Source organism: Gopherus flavomarginatus, chromosome 12, assembly GCF_025201925.1.
Source record: "Gopherus flavomarginatus isolate rGopFla2 chromosome 12, rGopFla2.mat.asm, whole genome shotgun sequence".
Classification (NCBI taxonomy): domain Eukaryota; kingdom Metazoa; phylum Chordata; order Testudines; family Testudinidae; genus Gopherus; species Gopherus flavomarginatus.
This window is the reverse complement of record NC_066628.1, coordinates 36185456-36203068: the sequence shown is the minus strand read 5'-3', so window position 1 is coordinate 36203068 and position 17613 is coordinate 36185456. Positions and strand designations below refer to the sequence as shown.

General features: G+C 49.6%; 1 protein-coding gene across 2 annotated transcripts in view; it reads right to left on the bottom strand.

Annotated features, from left to right (window-relative positions):
* RHBDF2 (rhomboid 5 homolog 2) overlaps positions 1-6479 on the bottom strand; it is a 78690-nt gene extending 72211 nt beyond the window's left edge. Inside the window, exons 1-2 of one of the 2 annotated variants that reach the window (XM_050919248.1) lie at positions 6389-6479; positions 192-365 (exon numbers count right to left, since the gene is read on the bottom strand). The gene's annotated coding sequence lies outside the window, so the exon portion shown is untranslated. The remainder of the gene's footprint in view (positions 1-191; positions 366-6388) is intronic. The other variant, XM_050919249.1, reaches the window with a different exon arrangement.
* Positions 6480-17613: the final 11134 nt, after the last annotated feature.

Sequence of the window (17613 nt, the reverse complement as noted above, 5' to 3'; positions counted from 1 at the left end):
TAAAAGCGTTTATGATCCCTGTGCACACAGAGTAATTACAATTTATTAAATAATTGCTCCCTTTTCACAAACCAGGCCTCCATTTGAAGCCCTCCATTTTCCCATTAAATGCATCTCTAGCACAGCTTTAAGCGTTTGCAACATCCTCAGTTGTTGCAGAGAAAGCAAAGCCATTAAAAAAACCCTCCTACCTGAACAACCTTGGATTCCTGGCAGTCACAAATGTATTGAGTTTAGGTGAACTCAGTCGAGTCCCTGGTCAAAGTTTATTCACACCACTCGGCAGCAGAAAAACTTGCTTAGAAGAAGCCAATGACTGGAACAGCAGGTCATTGTATGTCAAAGTGAGGAGCAGTATCAGAAAACTAGGAACACAAACATGCACATTGTAAGAGGCTGACTTCTGCAGAGCAGCACTTGAGTCTGTATTATCAATCAACAGTAAATTTACAGTGTCTATGAGCAGCTGGTTATTAGAAGTGGGAGATTTTAAATAAGATCATACTAGCCCAATTACTTGTTTCCAAAGCAATTAAAAAAAAATCATAGCAAGAGGCAGCCTTAAGAAACAAAAATAAAACATTTCATGTTGTGGGATTCAGAGTCTAGATTAGAGTCTAATTCTTTTCCTCTTCTCTCCATATACAGAGCCCCAGGTCAGTAACTACAAGATCTTGCATTAAGGCACAGAGTCAGTCCAAATCTATAGATGACTAATGGTTAATACAGAAACTGTTAAGGTTAGTAAGCTGAACATGGGGTTGTGTCCTGACCAGCCTGGCTAACAGTCATTGATGGACCTATTCGCCATGAACTTAGCTAGTTCTTCTTTGAACCCACTTATAGTTTTGGCCTCCACAACATCCCCTGGCAATGAGTTCCACAGGCTGACTGTGCATTGTGTGAAAAAGTACTTCCTCGTGTTTATTTTAAACCTGTTGCCTATTAATTTCATTGAGTGACCCAGGGGGTTCTGCTATACGCAGGGGTAAATAACATTTCCTTATTTACTTTCTCCATGCGTCATGATGTTATAGACCTCTGTCAGATCCCCCCCATAGTCGTCTTTTTTCCAAGCGGAAAAGTCCCAATCTTTGTAATTACTCCTCGTAGAGCAGCTTCCATATCTTTTTCCATTTCCAATATATCTTTTTTTAAGATGGGGTGATCAGAATCACACACAGCATTCACAGCATTATGCTATTTATATTACAGCATCATGATATTTTCTGTTTTCTCTCTTTTCTAATGGTTCCTAATATTCTGTTTGCTTTTTTGACTGCAGCTGCTCACTGAGCTGATGTCTTCAGAGAACTATCCACAATGATTCCAAGATCTCTTTTTTGAGTGGCAATAGCTAATTTAGATCCCATCATTTTGTACACAGAGTTGGGATTATGTTTTCCAGTGTGCAATACTTTGCATTTATCAATATTGAATTTCATCTGCCATTTTGTTGCCCAGTCACCCTTTGTAATTCTTTGCAGTCTGCTTTGGACTTAACTATTTTGTGTCATCGGCAAACTTTGTCACCTCCCTACTTACCCTTTTTTCCTTCCACCATTTTCACATTGCAATACTCTCCTGACCCACAAGTCAGAGCTGAGGGGCAGCACAGCACGCAGAATGGCATGGCTAAACAAACCTCCCAAGTCTAGATTTAGGTCCAGCCACGTTAGCTATACCCTTTTCAATTTAAGAGTGGTTGCAGTGAAAGCACAGACTGATATATATTGTTCCTTTGCGCAGCCACTCTGCACTATATAGTCTTCACAATGTGGGGGAGTGCATGTGGGGGTCAGGCAGGGTAGGGCTTGTTTCTAGCATAGATTTTGCACCAATATAGCTATACTAGCACAAACTCCCAGTGGGCATGGGTGGAATCTACCCTGGTATAAGTCACACCAGAGCCACGCAGCACATCTATGCTAAGGGTTTGCACAGCTACATCAGGACAAAAATCCTTGTCTACTGGCACACAGACCCCATCGTGCTAACACCGTTTCTTTAGCCAACTGTATTCTAGTGTATATTTCAGGAACGGCCAGGGAGGAGCCACCCGCTGAGCTGAGGAAGCACAAGGACAGTATATACTAATGTTCCATTGTAGTTGATGGAAGATTAATTGGCAATAGCAACTCAGCATGTGCAGTGAAGGATCAGCAACAAGACGTTTACCCAAGGTTAGAAGTACTGTGTATTTGACAAAGGCACAAACTTGCCAACTCTGGAAAGAACTTTAAGGCTGAAACTTCATGACAGTCTTAGACAACCAACCACCAGGGACAATTCTAACCCCCGAACTTGCTTAGTGCATCACCAGAGATCGCACAAAAAGAACAGGGAACAGCTGTGGGAAGAGGTGAATGGGGCCCTTCACTCGTTACTTCACACAGTGCTACACAGGACTTCAGCGGTAGCCCTGCTCAGAGAAAGCCTAGACTTCATAGACACACAAAAGGCTTTGAGAGGGCAAAGCACTGCAGGCATCTTGCTGCTGACATCAGGATAGCACTCATGCAATCAAGACAAGATTGCTCTTCGCCTCTCAGATTAGAGGGGAATTACAGGGATAGTCCAAATGGATGGGGAGCGTCCTTCTGTGCCCACAGGGTTCTGCAAGCCTAGAACAGCAGCATGTGTCCATTAGCTCATTTTGGAAATCCCCATGAGAAGTGACCATTACAGCACAAAGGCATGTAGGAAGCTGTGGGCAGCTAAAGGTCAGCCTTCCAACTTTATTGTAATAGGGAGGGGAGGGGAGATGACAAAATTCACAGTGAGGAAGAGAACACCCAGACTCTTTCCCTCCCCTGCAGCTGCATGAAAGTGGCAGCTACATTATTTGTTTTAGTTTTTCCCCAAGACAGAGGGATTTGCTCCCAACAGGCTTCTGAATTAAGAGCCCATGTGAAAGCTTGAAAAACCCAAACAAAAAAAAAGTTTTAAGCCATTAGCCCCCACTGTAATCTAGCAGAAAGGGAAAGGAAATATGTCTGCAGAGACATTTTATCAAGTGCAGTTCATGCAGCCAAAACAATGCTAGATTTGTAGCTAGGCAGGTCAGCACCGGTTTACATCCAGGACCAGAAGAGTCTGCTCATCCCATCCAAATAAACCAGTAACATTTCTTAAGTCTGGCACCAGTATTGCTAAGAAAGGAAACAGAGCTGGATAATATAATAATATAATATAATATATAATATAATATTTCTTCCCTTTAAATGGGAAGTCCATTCGCAGCATCACGTGTTTCTCTCTAGCCAGTTTTCCAGATTCTTCCCCAATTGTCACTGATGATTCAATTGCTTTGCATGGCCCAGGAAAGCGCTGACTAATGTAACTGTGTGTGTCTTTTTGTTAGGCAATAGCATTCATGTAAAACCCAGCCTTACACAAAAGCTGCGCCCAGTTTACTCAATGCAGCACTGAGAAGGCTGAGAGGGAGCGGGAAGAGAAGCAGGCAGCATATACAAGTGTCAAAAATAGCTTTCAATTAAAACTAAGTCTGCAGCTGGGGAAGCTGTTTTACTGAAATGTGACACTACAAATAAGGAAAACCTATTTAAGCATCTGTACTATTTTGCATCTCATTTGAATACTGGAGAAGCATCAGAAGGGTGCTATTGTCTAACACATCCGAGGAACATAGGTATTCACCCACGAAAGCTCATGCTCCAATACATTTGTTAGTCTTTAAGGTGCCACAGAACTCTTTGCCACTTTTACAGATCCAGACTAACACGGCTACCCCTCTGATATTGTCTAACACAGTAGTTCTCAAACTCCTCTCCCTTCCCACACAGACCACTTGAAAATTGCCGAAGGTCTTGGCAGACCACTTAATGATCTTTCCAAATGTTGCTTGTACCATTAGCTAACTATTGTAAAGCACTTTGGATAAAAGCACTACATAAAAAACCTTAAACTTTTTTTGTCCTACAGATAAAAGCAGACTGGGAAGGAGGGTAAGTGTCTCTCCCTTGCAACAGCAACTACAGAGCTGAGGCTAGGAAGGAGTGAGGGTCTCTCCCCAGCAGCTGCAGCCCTGGAGCTGGGTAAAGTCACCTCTATCTCTGGCCCCTGCAGCCCTGCACATCCCAAATCCCAACCCCCCCTCTTCTCACCCACTGTCCCCTCCCACCTACCCTCTATTCCCCCCCAAGGCCACCATCTCACCTTATGTGTGCATCTTCTCCAGGGTCCAGGCACTTAATCAGTGCGGCTCCACTAGTTAGGTGGGTGGCCCTTCATTCGCTCATGTACAGCCACCCAGGTGTGCACCTTAGAGGGAACTATCCATGGACCACTTGTCATCCACAGACCACACTTTGAGAACCTCTGGTCTAATGCAACCCTTGCTGAGAAATTTTTTTTTACCCAGCCATATACTAGAGGCAAACTAGATTAAATTCTCTTATTAGGCACTTGCAGTGCTAGCACAAACCATATCATCACTGGCATCCCCTCCCCCCATGGGGGGGGGAGTTGCCAGTTTAACTCAAAAATCTCCAAAACAAACTTGTACACGTGGCCCAGAATGCTCCTTCCCACATGAGCTGGTAAGAAATGGGGAGATTAAAAAGGTGCCTTGACATTTTAAAAGACATGGTACCCTGCCCCCATTGCCCCTGCACTATGTATAGCCATTTACACCAGGGCAAGGTGGATGTGAGAAAACTGCCATTTCAAGGCTTGGTCTACACTTAATAGTTAGATAGATATAGCTGGGCCAGTCAGGGATGTGAAAAAAACAACAACATATCCCTTATCAACATAGCTATGGTGACCTGACCCCCAATGTAGACGCAGCTAGGTTGACTAAAAAAGTGCTTCTGTTAAGGTAGCTAACTTCATGCAGAGAGGTGACATTCCTACACCGACAGAAAAACCCCTTCTGTTGCTGTAGGCTGCATCTACACTATGCTAGCATAGACATGCCGACATGGCTCTACTGGAATAGCCTCTGTAGTGTAGACAAATCCAAGCCTAAGGCCCTGATCTAAAGCAACTGTTGATTCTTAAAAGCTCATTTTAAAAAGTTTCAGAAGTTTAGCATCAGCATACCGTAGGGGCAGCCTTTTAAACAAGAAGGAAGTCCCTGACTACTCAGAAATTGTTTAATGTTTGTAGCAGGCTTTAAAAGAAGTTATTTACAACAAAACAGGCAGAGTCTTTGAAAAGTCAGTATCACAAGAGACAAGCATCAGAGAAAATAGCCCCCTTCACACCCAGAGTTACACAGCAACTACTGTACTGTGTGCCTTTAAACTTTGAATGTTACACTTTTATGTGACACATTAAGACACCAGTAAGAGCTGTTCCACTGAAAGATCACACTTCACAGCCTCATTTGAGAGCCCGATTGGGGGGGGGGGGGTGAAGAGGAATGGAGTCATTATGAAAGGAGTAAATCCACCTACTCCAAAAGCCGGTTTCGGTAGGGCGAAGAGGCGGAGGGGAAAGCCAGCCCCAGTGGCAGGGACCCACTGGGAAGCTGAAACTAGCGCTGGTTATTAGCAGGAAGAGGGATGGGGGACGGTCCCTCGCTGATGAACACACGCACACAGAGCTCAGTGGCACCAGGCACTAGTGAGCACAGAGCCACCCTCCCGGGAGGGGCAGGGCGAGACAGCCTCGCCCCTTCTCTGAGCAGCAGGGGAGGCGGCTGTTTGGGGCCCTGGATTAACGCTGACAGCTGCGGCCCCACAGCCCCCGCGTAGCCAGCCGGGGGGAGGCGGAAGGCGCAGCCCAGCAGCGCCCGGAGCGAGCGGCCCCGGGAAGGGAAGCGCCGCGCTGGGGACATGCGAACAAGGAAGGAAGCAGCGCGCCTGGGCTCAGTTACAAAACAGCTCCAGACAACGTGCAGCGAGCCTGGACTCTGCCCGCGTCCCGCCCCCTCCAGCGGCGGCCCCCACCCCCGGAAACTCCCCCCGCCGCCTGCCCCACCGCTCCCCCTTGCAACTCCCGCTCTCCCTGCCCCCTTGCAGCCCGTATTCCCCCACCGCTCCCCCTTGCAACTCCCGCTCTCCCTGCCCCCTTGCAGCCCGTATTCCCCCACAGCTCCCCCTTGCAACTCCCGCTCTCCCTGCCCCCTTGCAGCCCGTATTCCCCCACAGCTCCCCCTTGCATTCGCCGCCTCTCCCTGCGCCCTTCCCTGCCCTCTTCTACCCCCTTGCAATCCCCTTAGCTGCCCCTTGCAATCGCCGCCTCTCCCTGCCCCCCTGCGCTCCCTTCCTCTCCCTGCCCCCTTGCAATCCCCTTAGCTGCCCCTTACATTCACTGCCTCTTCCTGCCCCATTCACCCTTACAACCCCCCGGCGCCTGCCCCCACGCTTCCCCCATGACCCTTCCTCGGCAGCCTCAGAGGCAGCGGAGCCCAACTCACCTCCGTGCCCCGCACAGGATCCGTCCCGTCCCTCGGGCCGGCTAAGGGAGAAACTAGGCGGAACTCGCCGCCCTCCCTTCCTCTACCTGGGGAGGTGGGCGGGGCTAATGGGAACGGGGCGGGGCTGCGCTGGGGGAGGCGTGGCCAGGCTAATTGGGGCGGGCGGGACATTGGTTGTTAAGGGGCGGCAGGTATGAGGCACGTGGGGTGGAGAAAGTCTCTTCCCTTCCCCACAGACAGACCCACGCAGCGGCACCACCAGTCCCCAGGCAGGTCCCCTGCGCCCATCCCAGGGCCGCGCCCTGCCCTTAGCATGGAGGGAGGCGGCCCCGGTCTGGGAACAGCCGGTTCGCTGGCCACAGAAAACACTGCGGCGATGTCTGTGTCCCCCACGGGAGCGGTTCTCTCTTTGGCTCGGGCTCCGCCCCCAGCAATCCGTGGGGTGGGAGTTAGGTGCCCCAAGAGGGGCTGGGGCTTAACCTCTCTCTGCCCGCCTTTGCCCCTAGGAGGCTAGCAGCACAGTGGTAATTACAAGCAAGGGGGAGACGTTAAGAAATGGGAATTTTAGAGCGAATACCCGGAAAACCTTCCTGATCGGGAAGAGATTGAAATCTGGAAGGGGGATCAGCGCTTCCCGAAGGAGCCTGAGCCCGGGGGCTGTGTTACTGAAAATTGGAACTGGACTGAGCAAATCCACAGGAATAATCCTGCACTGAGAATAGGAGGCATTTATTAATCATTTGTTTCTATCATTAATGTCGATCCCGTGAAAGGGGATAATAATCCTTATGTTCTACCTCACCAGAGTATAATTAGGCTTAATTAGCTAATGTTTGTACAGGGCTTTGGAAATACAAAGAGTATCATAAGTGGGTAGTGTTATTTGTAAGGACAAAAGGCAGAGGGAATCATGAATACACCCCCCCCCCCTCTGTAGTGTCTATCCATGGCTTCAAGGAGCCAGTAATTGTCCAGCCCCAGGAAATACATTTTTCTTATCTTGCCTCTGTGTTTTAAGTGGTCAGTATTAGTATTCACAGAATACATTATGATGTGCTATTTACTCGCCTTGCCGGGGTGTCCTGAGGATGACTTGGTTAATGCTGGAACTGCCAATAAAAGAGCTAAGTATTATTTTACGTTACCTCTGTCTGCATCTTCAAGACCTTTATGTGGCTTTCACCCTCTCTTAGGAACGTCCCATGGTACTGCCTGATGGGAAAGGAGACCTGTCGAGGTTTGCTGTTTCATAGAACAGAGCGCAGTGTTGATGCTCTGGGCTGGGGAGACTGGAAGTGAATAGCAGAGACAGGGTAGGGTGGGGCCTATTGGATAGCTGCTCATGTCCAGGCATGTTCAGTGGCAGCTAATGCAGAGCCACATGGAGTATCATCATACAATCTGTGATTGCATTCAGGGCTTTGTTCCTTCGTAAGGTGGCACTTCTTCCAAAATCAGCCTCAGATCTTGGAGCCAAGTTTACTCTCGGAGCTGGAGTATAGAGTAATTAGTGTTTGCTCTTCCAACAATGGCTTAAGGAAGAGGATAAATTAAAGAGTAGGAAATATTCTGTGTATGGCACACAGGCTTATGGTTTTGGGATTTGGTTGGTTGGTTTTGTTTTGGTTTTTGATGCGTTTTTTATCCTAAATTGAAGCTGATTCAGCATCTCAAGATGAAGCTGGTTTCTAGCAGAAATCTTCCACTGTCGTTAAGATCTATGTATGGGTTTTACTTGTGGCTCTCTTTGATTTGAGGAATTGTTTCCCAGTTTTGCCATACAACTTGTTGTTGTATATAATTGACCCCATGCCGCAGTTTATAATTGTTTTACTTATAGCTGTGCCTTAAGGCCCCAGCCAAGATCGGGGCTTCACTGTGCTGTCCCTCCCCCAAAGCGCGTACAGTTTAATTAGACACAACTGACAAAGGATTATTTCCCCCTTTTACAGATGGTGAACTGAGGGAGGTTACGCCTATGAACTGAACACAGGTCTGCATCAGTGCCGTAACCACAGGACCAGCTTTAGGCCCTGAAACTGTGAGGTTCATTCAGCCCAGATCAATCATAGCTTGTCATCGGGGCCATTCAAGGGGCTGGGTGAACAAGTTTGATGGTCTACATTCGCTAAGCAGTCTCAGCAGGGAGGCTGGGGGTCAAATGGGCCATGGAGAACGAACTCCACTTCCCCTCTTAGCGCTTGTAATGTCTATAGTTATTCCACTATAGCTGTGATGGTCACGTTCCCTGTGTAGACAAGCCCTTAGGCTAAGTCTATTATGCCATTATACCTGAGTCAGGGGGACTTGGTTACAAAGTGGTTAAAAGTCATAGTGTAAATGGGGCCTACTGTAACTGGGGTTGTCTGAAGCTTTAGCCCAGTTACAAGACACAGTTAGGCTTCATCTAGACTTCTAATCATAATGGGACCATGCAGGGAACCAAGAGGTCCCTGGGTCACTCTCCTGATCAGAGTGGTTATTGGGGTGAGAGGCAGGGCAGCCTCTAGGTTTTTTGCTGCCTCAAGCAAAAAAATTTGTGGCTGCCCCACCACACCCCAGCCCTGGGCTCCCCCCACACCAGTGCTCTCTCCCACCCGCACCCCCTGCTGCCCCAACCCTGGGCTCCGCCCCCCCAACGTGACCTCCTTGTTCACCACAGCAGTCCCCACAGCATTACACTTGCAGTGGGGATCAAATCGTTTCTCCTATTTTTATTTCACTTAAGTATAAATCTCCCCCCCCCCCCCGTCCCTCCCAACCCCATCTTTAGTGCTCTAAATGCACATGGAAGGAATAAGGACTAACCCTCAAATCTTGTACCTGGAAAGGAATGGGGATCTAGTAAAGAGGGTTCAGGCAGAGGAGCGGGTGTGGGAGTGCTTGGGGGCTCTATACTGGCAGAGAAGTGGGGTGTGATTTACTCATGGAGGAGGGTGAAGGAGGAGAGGGGGTATCAGGAGGGTTGTGGGAGAAGAGGTACAGGGGAAGGGGGAGGTGCGGGAGGAGAGGGCTGGAGGAAGGTACAAGGGAAGAGGTGCGGGTGAAGGGGTGTGTCGAAGGAGTGATGGGGGGAGGCAAAAGTGAAGAGGCTGTGGGTGGGATGAGGGGTGCAAGGGCTAAGAGGGCCAGGTGCTGACAGCTGCTTCCCCAGCCCCGTGCAGGCAGAGCTGAGAGGATGGACACTGACCCCCAAGTGCCCAAGCTGCGGGTGTCCCCTGGCTGCCCCCGCTCAGAGCCAGGCTCTGCCTCTCCCTGCCCCTGGCGCTGTGGGGGCGCAGGGCAAGCAGCACGTGGCTGAGATGGAGGAGGTGCACGGCGGGCTGGGTCCGGGGGCAGGAGGGGACAGCTCCCTGGCAGCTTGGGCTTCCCAGCCACTCGTCCCATCAGCGCACGAACCGGGATCCGCGCCCCCTGCCCAGCCCAGCGGCACCCTGCCCAGCCCACTCGGGTGGGAAAATGCCATGCTGCCCTGGGGAGACTCAGAGCAGCAGCATTGGCAGCAGCAGGACCCCATCTCCCTCCCTGCATCCCAGGCCCCGCTTCCCTCCCTCCCTCCCTGGCTCCTCACACGCTCTGTGAGCCCCTCTCACCACCGCAGCCTGGGCTTGGCTCCAGGGGACAATGCTCTGGCTCTCCAGTGGCAGGGCTTTGGCCAGGGCCAGCTCCCGGCTTTTTGCCACCCCAAGCAAAAAAAAAAAAGGAGATAGAGCGCTGCCCCTTGGAAAGTGCCGCCCCAAGCACATGCTTGGAACGCTGGTGCCTAGAGCTGGCCCTGGGGAAAGGTAGATGCAAAGATCCTGTTCTTGCAGCAACTATTCTTGTAACTGGGAAGCGCTGTAACCTGGCCCTGTTGGGCTGTGAAACTGAGCAGTGAAATCCTGACACTGAAAGCAATGCGGTTTAAGTGTACAGTATTCTCTCCATTCATAACCAAGTGCGGGGGGAACAGACCGCTACATGGCATGTCCTCCAGCCACTGACTGTATAATAAACCACACTAGACAGAGCTGCAGGCTGGGATACAAAACGATCTGCAGGTGAGTATTGTAGGCCTGAGCAGCAAAGACTAAATGCAGCCTTTCCCCATGTGTGGGAGTGTTCAGACCAGCCTGTGGTGGGAACAGTCATTCTTCATGTGACTGCTGAGTGTGAACAAAGCTTAAGGAGGCCCTTTGTGACAGCACAGGCTGGGAGCTGGGGAGCCAAAGGGATGGGTTGTCTGTGACATCCTCAGTAAAGAATCTCCTTTACATTCATTCTGCTTGAGTCCTGTCTCTTTTTTACTATTAGAGATACTGCAGGGTCCACCGTAGGGGCAGGCACAAGGCTTGGATCTAAACAGACCTTTCCCAGAGGTTGGGGAGGAGGGTGTTCAGCCTGGTGCCCATTTGCAGCAGGAAAGCAGGGAGCTAATGGGGAACTATAGTAGGGCTGTGCAAGTCCTGTGTGTGATAGGGGCTGGGCAATAAAGAAGCATGATAAATACCCAGCCAAAGTCATAATCACGCTGCATTGAGGTGCCTGAGTGCTAATTATGTGGCTACCATGGAGTGGTTAGTGCACCCAGCAGTGCAATGGGAAGGGGCTGTCGAGTATCTGAAAACAGCCCTTTGCAGCAACATAGTTAGATCGAAGATCCATAAAGTGTCAGCTGGGCTGCAGGCCAAAGTAATTGCGGCTAAGCTGATCAGAAAATAGATGCTGGGAAAACACAAAGAGCCCTGTACCCAGGATGTACAGCGGAAGAGCTTTAATCTGAGTGGGGGTGACTGCACCATCATTCTAAAAAACCCACTTGATTGCCCACCGTGGATTTAACCAGTGGGACTCACTGCCACTAGATATCCTGGAGAAGGAGATTCCAATGAATAATTATATCCACAGTTACACTAGTTGGGACTGAAACCCTCCTGTCAAGATAGAAACCAACCCCTAACTGCTTGGGGAAGGAGCTACTGTGGGGGCAGGCTATTGTGTCGTTGTCCATTATAGGGTTCTCCCACCTACCTCTGAGACATCTGGAATTGGCTGTTGGAGTCAGGAGACCTGACCCACTGGATGGTTGGCCTCATCCACTGTGGCAAGTCCTATGTTCCTACCATGAGCACTCGGACTAGAGAGGAGGTTGTGCTGCAAAGGTCACATGGGCTCTGAAACTCCCCCAAGGCTTGAGGGTGTTGTGAAGGGGGGGAAGTTTTGGTTCAGGTCCCTCTTCAATGAGTAATGAATGGGTGATTTTAGGAGAGAGATAAAATCCAGCACTATTCCATGCTCACCCTGCCTGCTGCAGTTTCATATCAGGTTTTTATGGGATTTTATAGGTTTTTGAGCATTCCTCATGCTGCAGTTGATCCTACGGGAAAGAAGATGCTCTGTTTTATTAGAGGGGACATCTGTTCAGAAGGGGTTGAGTAGGGATTTTCCCTGTCACAGGACGGGGGAAAAGGTTCCCACCTTCCAAATGTAGGTGCCCCATTTGCCAAACCTTTCCAGGATGCTCTATTGCTCTGATTCCCAGGGCTGGACAGGAAAGTTAGGGTTGTTCAGAAGTCAGCAACATATTTGAATGAACGACACATACAGGGGACACCACAGATGTTTAGATACCACCATGCTGAGGGACATGGTATTAGAACCTAGGTAGATAAATATTCCTGAGCCATGGCTGGCCATGGTAGGCAGAGGAAGATCATCCTGTCTGGGAGGGAGGGTTGCTGAGAGCGAAACTTACTTTCTGAACATCTCTGGCAAGTGTTTCCTCTGATGGCCTATGATCCAATTATAAGACAGTGTCACCATCTACTGGGAGTGCTAGATAATGCAGTCCCTGTACCACCCCTGCACAGATTCTGTGATTAGTTAAGACTTAGTTCACTAACGATTCATCAGTTCTTGGGGCTCAAAAAAAGAGTGTTTCATGCCAGTGCCAATACAGAGTTTTAAATAAAGGTAACATGGAGAAAGGATGGTAGCTATTTGCCTGAACTCTGAGATGGGCACCACAATCTCACACATCTAAGGGATAATTTTAACCATCCCACTAAGTTTCTCTTCAAGCTTTAACCTTTGTTCTGCCAGAGTCTGGTTAAAAACATAAACCCATAGCACACATTCCCTTAGCAGTGGGTCAGATTTCCTCTTCTGGATTATGAGAGTCATTACTACGGACATGATTATGAGACCAGATCAAGGCCCCACAAGGAGCACAGGTGGGACAAACCTTGTTGGCCGAGCACAGGCCCAGTAACCAGGAACTCAGAAATTCTAACCCCAGCTCAGGCAAATTTTCAAAGGTGGCTACTGATTTTGGGCCTCTCTGTTTTGGGGGGGTCCAATTTGCTTAATGTTTAGAGGTGTCCAGCACTGACAGCTCCCACTGCAGTTTATGGGAACTATTGATCCTCAGCGGCCCCTCAGAAATGTGGTCTTGGGTGTCTCTAAGTGGACACCTAAAATTAATGGACACTTTTGAAAACTGTGGGCCTTGGTGTTCATATTATTAGCCACTGTCCTTAAGAGTATTAATTGGTTAAACACAGACATATGGTACCTACTGGTATTGTAGCACCCTCATTATTTCACATTAAGCTAGCGCCTTTCATCCTAAGGCTCCTCCGACACTTGAATGGAGCAACTGGAGCTTTAAATATTTGGTGCCTGCACTTTTGAGGTCTGGCTCTGCAGCATTCTGGGAGGGCTAAGTTCAAAAGACTTGATAGATAGCAGATGCACAGCTGGCTTTGGAGGCTTGCGGTAAGAATGGAGTAGGGTGGTTGCAATTGGTAAGATGGGCTAGCTTCACTTCTACTTTTATTGTGTTCTCTTCATGTTGTTCTCATCCCATGAAAGTCATGTTGTGAATCCAAAGGGCATGAGTAACGTACTTGGCTCTGGAGAGAGAACGCACAACGACACAGTGAATCCACCAATACAATGCAGCCAGTGTTTAACAATGCCCTGCAACATTACAGAACACTTCCTTAGGACCAGAAGTGAAGAATCCAGTTAACCAAGAGCGGAAATTTAGGTCAGCGGCATGTAATTAGCTTCAATGGACTTCAGCCAGGACATGAGGGCTAGCATACAGTTCATACCCCTTTTATTATGGAAAGTGCTGTGGCATCTTTCATGATCAAATGTCTGATAGTGCAGTCAATGAGACATGGCAGCTCAGAACCACTAACAGCAGCCCAGGGAGTAGGTTCACAACTGACCTAGAAGAAAGTGTGTCACCAATTGACCATTCCCTTTATCAAGAAGGGATTGCTGGGAAGTCTCCCATCCAAGTCCAGACCTGGCCCTCAGATCTGGGAGGCTCAGAGCACAAAGCAGCATGATGTACAATAGGTCCAAAGATGCAGGAGTAATGCATATAGCCTTCACCATCCTCGTACTCAGCCTTTAGAAGTCCTCGCACATCTGGTGTATTGGCTTTATCCTTGTATAGCTGCTGAGTGATTTCTCATGCCCATAGAGTCTTGGCAGCTGTTCTTAATTCTATGCACCATCTGCAGGACACCCCAGGACACCATCTGATATCTTGTCCCCTGCTCTCTATAATATCTATACAGTTTCCCATATCCCCGGGGCTTATTCTCTGTGTACAATGTTTGTTGGAATTCCCATATCACCAGTGCCCTCTCTGTCACTGTATAGTAACAAAATAAGACTCCTTATTCCCCACCCCGTGTGTCTGCTACCATTCCCAGGAAATCTCAATGTATTTTCCATGCCCTGATGTCTTTCTAGGTAATACATAACCTGTGGGATTTCTCTTTCCTCATTTTGCAAGCTTTCTCACCTTGAACTGCAGAGGGCAGACTGAGCCTACTTTGGTTCTTGGTTGGAGTAGCAGTAAAGATTATTTCCAGCACCACGGAGTGGCCCAGAACGTAGGGTCAATGTCAAAGGCTTACATCATAGGGATATAAATGCCTACAAGTGATACAAAAACCTAGATATACAGCCTATGGCAAGTCTGATATTGCAGAGTGTCTCCACCTTGCAGTCTCTTATCCAAAAATGTCCTCTCCTGCCAAAGGACTTAGGAGCAACCAGAGATGGGTGAGACTGCCAGGTTTTAGAGCAGGGGTGGGAAAACTATGGCCTGGGGGCCACATCTGGCCCTTCAGATGTTTTAATCCGGCCCTCGAGCTCCTGCCGGGGAGTGGGGTCTGGGGCTTGCCCCGCTCCGCATGTGCCATGGCTCTGCGTGGCTCCTGGGAGCAGCAGCATGTCCCCCCTCTGGCTCCTACACGTAGGGGCAGCCAGGGGACTCTACACACTACCCCTGTCCCAAGTGCCAACCCCCACAGCTCCCATTGGCCAGGAACTGCAGCCAATGGGAGCTGCAGGTGTGGCACCTGTGGACTGGACAGCGCGCAGAACTACCTGGTCACACCTCCGCATAGGAGATGGAGAGAGGGACACACTGCTGCTTCCAGGAGCTGCTTGAGGTAAGCACCACCCACAGCCTGCACCCCGACCCCCTCTTGCACCCCAGCCCCCTGCTCTATCACTAATTCACCTCCTGCTCCCTGAGCCCCTCGGTCCCAGCCCAGAGCACTCCCCTGCACCTCCAACCACTCATCCCTAGCCCCATCCCAGAGCCCGCACCCCCAGATGGAGCCCTCCCCACACACACCCTCCCCCCCTGCCCTGGAGCCCCTCCCACATCCTGAACTCTTCATTTCTGGCCCCACCCTAGAGCTCTTACTGCCTCCCGCACCCCAGCCCCCGATTGCGTGAGCATTAATGGCCCACCATACAATTTCCATACTCATATGTGGCCCTCAGACCAAAAAGTTTGCCCACTCCTGTTTTAGAACTTGTCTGCACTTATAATTATTCAGGAATAGTTATTTTGGTAAATGTCCAGGTGTAGACAAACCTTTGGATTCAGACATTTGGCCAGGCCACTTACAGTGGTTGCAGACCCTTTCAGATAAACACTTAATAAAAAAGAAGAGGGAAAACAGAGACAAAAAGATTTTGAAATCATTTAAAATTGCGCAAGGAAGTGGAACAAACTGATTATCCCAGTTCCTTGCCTCAGATTCTGTTCGTCTTCTGTTTTCAAGTGAATTCAGTGTGGACAGAGAGCCCTGAAGACTGAAATCAGCTGATTGTCCACGGAGCAAGCACAGCCCTCGGGAGTGTCAGAGCAAGTTCCTCCCCTACACACACACTATCCTATAATTTACCTACCCTGGTGGGGCAGAGGGTCTCTCTGAGGGAGGACAGGGGAGTTCAGGCTCCATAGCCCCCCTCAGTTCTTAACTGCCTTTTAGTGCCAGCTGTCGTGATGCTTTGGTGATAGTCCTTAATTCCTGCCATTGGCCTTTGTGTTACCCTGCGCCTATGAGTGCCAGCGTTAACGGTGAATCTCTTGGCTGCCCCTGTGTATGTCACCACATTATTCCTGCTGCAATGTTCTCTCGTAGTTTCTGAACCAGGTTCACAGCTCAGGGCACACCCTGCCCACCTTACACTAACAGTCTTACTGGGCCGGATTTTCAGGTGTCTGGAGCACCTTCCTCTTCAGCTGAGGTCAGTGGGAGCTGTTAGTGCTCAGCACCTCTGAGAATCAGATCTTTTGGCCTGATCCACCTACCCTGGGACACAAGAGTCTCAAATGGGATTTTCTGGTGTAACGCGCTGGTCAAATGCCCCTTGATTCCGCACAAGAGGGAAAAGTCAATCCCAACTGATGACTCCTCCAGGCTGGAGAACAGGCCCATTGGTTTCAAAGGGGCAACTGGGAGGAGGGAGCTGGGTAAGAACTGGTTAGGAGAAAACAGCCCATTTTTGGAGCATGTATTTGCAGTTTTTTTGACCCCAGAAGGTCAGTGTGTGATCTCTGCCTAGCATGCTGATCTGTATTGTATCGTCTAGGATTACTTGTTCCTGTCTTGGTGCAGGGGGCTGGATGTGAGCACCCCTTGAGGTCTCTTCCAACCCTACGTTTCTATGCGCCTTTCCTTGCACTCCCCTCCATCTGTTGCATTTCTCTGTTGTCTCTTGGCTTTTACTTAGTTTGGAAGCTCTTTTGGGCAAACGCCACCTGTCAGTTTTGTGTTTGTCCAGTGTCTCGCCCGGGATCCTGAAGCCAAGACTGGGGGCTGCCACCATAGCAACAGAAGAACTGAGGGGGCTTTTGCATCCACCTGGTGCTCTGGGCTCTCATCCTGGCTCAGACACTGTCCTGGGCCAAGCTCCTCAGCTTCTCCATGATTTATTCTCCCCACCCATGAAAAGGGGATAACAATACCGACCAAGCGCAGTGTTTATCTACTTGTGTTTCAACCCCATTCATCCCATAGTACAGCGCTTGTTCAACTTTAGCCACCCGAGGACCCCCATTTTGATTTAATTTTTTTCATGGACCCCAAGTCCCCCCACTCAGCCACATGCCACCCCCCCCACTCCACCCCTTCCCCCAAGGACCCACACTGACCCCACCTCTTCCCACCCCTGCTCCATCCTTGCCCCTCCTCTTCCCTGACTCTTTCCTCCCCCTCCCCCTCCCCCAAACGTGCCCTGTTCCTGCTTCTCCCTCTTCCTCCCAGTGCCTCCTGCATGCTGCTGGACAGTTGAGGGAGGGAGGGAGAGGAGCTGATTAGTGGGGCCCACATATCCCAGTTTCAGAGATGCTACTGTTGTATCTAGGGCCTCTCTACCGAACCAAGAGAAACAAACTGCTCAAGGAAAGTAACTGCAGCTTTCACCCTTCCCTTCAGCCACTCGCTGTCCTCAATGAGCTGATTTTGATGGCTGACTTCTAGGTGATAGCTGGATAGATCTAATCCAATCCAATCTCATGTGAATGCACTTCTGACTGTAATGTTTGGATGCACCCTCTAGAGCTCCGTACAACTTTGCAAGGGGATGGGTCTTGCACCAGGCCCTAAAACTGGGAAGACTCATGTTCATCCTGATCTCCTGGGGTGGGGAATTCCACACTTGGAGAAGTTCCCTGAGAAGCCCCTCGGCTCCTGAGAGCTTTGCCGTGGGGACCAGCAGCCATGTCATCCTGGGTGACTGTCGAGATGCTCAGCAAGCGCTCCTTGGCTGGAAGGCCGGCCCAGCGCACTGTTAGCCATTTCTACCCACAGGTCTCTCTGGGTAACCATTATTTGTATCCTCCCACTCATTCCATGGAAAGACAGCATTAAAAATAAAGCAGGCTGATGGGAGCTTTTTTTGTTTTATTGCTTTCCCAA